Raw genomic sequence first — 3,213 nt, forward strand, 5'->3', positions numbered from 1 at the left:
TGATCCACCCACCTCGGCCTCCCACAGTGCTGGGATTACAGGCTTGAGTCACCGCGCCCGGCCTTTCCCTTTTTTTTTGAGAGAGGATCTTGCTGTGTTACCCAGGCTGGAGTGCAATGGCGTGATCTCAGCTCACTGAAACTCTGCCTCCCAGGTTCAGGCAATTTTCATGTCTCTGCCTCCTGAGTAGATGGAATTACAGGCGTGCACCACCAGCATGGCTAATTTTTGTATTTTTAGTAGAGATGGGGTTTCACCATGTTGGCCAGGCTGGTCTTGAACTCCTGACCTCAGGTGATACACCTCCTTGGCCTCCCAAAGTGCTGGGATTACAAATGTGAGCCACTGTGCCCAGCCAACATCATCTATAAACCCCTTCTAAGAAGCAGAAATGGGAGAAACCCCATAACCTCCCATACCAGGAAGTAGCAACGTGATTGGTTTTTCTCTCCAGTCAAGATTGCAGCCCCGCCCTGGAGAAAATGAGTTCTGGCAAAAATAACCAGACATCTGAGGAACTCAGTTATCAAAGGACAAACTGAATCACCTATGCTAAATGAAGATTCTCAAAGAAATAAGAATATATTGGTAATGTTTGGGAGACTGAGGCAGGAGGATCGCTTGAGGCCAGGAGTTAAAGACCAGCCTGGGCAATATAATGAGACTCCATCTCTACAAAAAATCATTTAAAAATTACCTGGGCATGGCTGCGGGCACCTGTGGTTCCAGCTACTCAGGAGGCTGAGATGGGAGGATCGCTGGAGCCCAGGAATTTGAGGCTACAGTGAGCTATGATCGTGCCACTGCACTCCAGCTTGGGCAACAGTGAGACCTGTCTCAAAACAAAACAAAACAAAAACAGTCAGGCAAAGAGGCAAAGAAGCAGAAAAACAGAACCCATAATGAGTAGAAAAATCACAAAGACCCAGAAATGGCACAAATGAGATGATGGAATTAGTGATCAGGATGTTCAAACAGCTATTATGAATTTTCCCCATATGTTCAAGAAGAATGGAGAATGAACGAGAGTGAGGGACCCGAAACGACTGTGTTCCATGCTGAGGGTGGCGGAGGCTGGCCTGGATGCTGGATGAGGCTGGATGAGGCTCAACTTGGGGGCCTGGGCTGCTGCACTGGGGCTGGACTGGGGATCACGGAAGAGTGCCAGGCCCGCGTGGGACTCCAGGGCCGTGCTCAAGGGCGTGGTCTTCCGCATTGGGGGCGTGGCTGGTGAATGGAGACTGCTGCGACTCTGGGGGCGTGGCTGATAATGGGTGTGACTATATCCTAGGGGCGTGGCAATTGCCTAGGGCAAGGGTGAGGCGTTAACAGTGGGTGGGCGTGGCTCGCACTCGAGGGGAGTGGCCAGGACGCAGGGGCGTGGCTCGGGCTCGCGGAGGCGTACGAGATCGAGGGCAGCTCCTGGGCAGAACTGTCCGGATCTAACAGTCCCTGGGGCGTCGGAGACCGGTGGCCGATTTGTGGGCTGACTCAAGGCTGCTAAGGAGACACAGGCCGGCCGTGGGGGCAGGTGAAGGGAGTTAGACGTGCGAACCTGGCACGCAGAAGTGGGAGGGCAGAGAGGAAAGGGCAGAGAGGGGGGCGGGGCCTCTGACGCTCGCCTGGTTCCTCCCAGCCGCCGGACCCATAGGCTATGTGGCCCCCGCTGTTGCTGCTGCTGCTGCTGCTCCCTGCTACCCGGGTTCCCACCGCCAAGGCCGCTCCCCTCCTGGATGCGAACACCCAGGAAGGCTTTCAGAACCTGCTCCAAGGTTTCAACTGCCCCATGCTGGGGGGTAGGGACGGGGAAGGGGACTGGGGACGGGGACAGATAGGAAGAGAAGAAATCAGGGACCCAGAGAAAGGAGGAGACGGAGACAGAAAGACAAGGCACTACAGACCCAGCACAGGGACCTGGATAAGGACAGGGGACCAAACGGGGGTGGGAGAGTGAGTGCTTGGGCCCCAAGTGTCAGAGGGTGGAGAACATGGGGTGCGCCTGCTGGGCCCCTTGGCTTCGAGGCCGGCCACACTCGAGGGCACTGGAACCCCGAGGGCACGGCTGCGGGACAGGGACGGCGTCTCCTCTGCCCCCGTGGACCTCGATGTCCCCCCCAGGCACGGCCACAGCACAGAGGACCAGGGGACCGCCTGCCTAGAGAGCGCCACCCTTTCAAGCCAGCACCAGGACTCCCCCCTTTGTCCCCTTCCCCAGGAGTCCAGGCTGGTGGAGACAGAGAGCTGCGGGCAGTCTCATACCTGGCCCCGGGCTCTGCCTGTAGTAATGGAGCTGTGGTGGCTGTGCGACCCCCAAGCCAGGGAGGAAGACCTGCGGCTCCGTGAGAGGCGTCCAGGGCTGCAGGCCAAGGCGACAGGCTCCGGGGGACATGGGGCTTCCCCAGTTCACTCCCAAGGGGGTTGGGCATCAATGCATTGTCAGGGGATGGCCCTGTGCCCTCTCTGGTCCCCACCCCCAGCGCCATTTATTAGAAATAATAAAGTTCTTTCTTAGCTAGTGGTGCTGTTTCCTTTTGGGATGGGCCTGTGCCTCATAGATCAGGCTGTCCTGAGTTCCGCCCAGCTCCAGGCCTGGCCCTGTTGCCAGGAGGCACCTGCACTGGTTGAGCTCTCTGGGCCCAGTGTTCCTATTCAGGCACTGTCACTGTCTTCTGACAAAGCAACTGTGTCCCCCCAGTCCCTGATGCTGATGTCCCCAGGCTCCTCTGTGCACTCAGTCCGCCCATGTCACCTGAAGCTGCATATGTGTACTCGGTTAATTTCACCTGCAGTCCTATTTGTCCACCGGGTCCCTGGCTGTCACCTGCAGCTCCAGCTGTGCACCTAGTCTGTCACCTACAGTGGGTCTGTCCTCAGTCCCTGACTGTCACCTGCAGCTCTGCCTGTGCATCTGGTCTGTGATTGTCACCTGCAGCTCCATCCATGCACCTGGTCCCTGACCTGTCACCTGCAGCCAGTCTGTGCAACCGGTACTTCAGTGTGACCTGCAGCCCTGTCTGAACACTCAGCCCCTGACTCTGTCATCTCTAGATGCTTCAGCCTGTGGGTGTCCCATTTGCTGGTCCCCAACCTTCCCAATGGTGGGGCATTGGGCTCTTACCCAAGGCCACTGGAGATCTCGGAGGAGCATGCTGGCTTGGGTTCAGCAAGCATGTCTAGTCCTGCTCCCCCACCCAGCATTGCCTGCCACACCGA

At 57.4% G+C, this 3,213-nt stretch overlaps 1 long non-coding RNA gene across 2 annotated transcripts; it reads left to right on the forward strand.

Annotated features, from left to right (window-relative positions):
- The first annotated feature begins 1,364 nt into the window (after window positions 1–1,364).
- Window positions 1,365–2,515, forward strand: LOC108308128. Of its 2 annotated transcripts, XR_001826796.2 has the most exons (3): window positions 1,365–1,531; window positions 1,637–1,772; window positions 2,216–2,515. It is a non-coding gene; the product is annotated as an uncharacterized LOC108308128 (long non-coding RNA). The 2 variants fall into 2 exon arrangements; XR_001826795.2 differs by having other exon boundaries at window positions 1,365–1,772.
- Window positions 2,516–3,213: the final 698 nt, after the last annotated feature.

Source organism: Cebus imitator, unplaced genomic scaffold (assembly GCF_001604975.1).
Source record: "Cebus imitator isolate Cc_AM_T3 unplaced genomic scaffold, Cebus_imitator-1.0 Scaffold82, whole genome shotgun sequence".
In the NCBI taxonomy this organism is placed as follows: Eukaryota; Metazoa; Chordata; class Mammalia; order Primates; family Cebidae; genus Cebus; species Cebus imitator.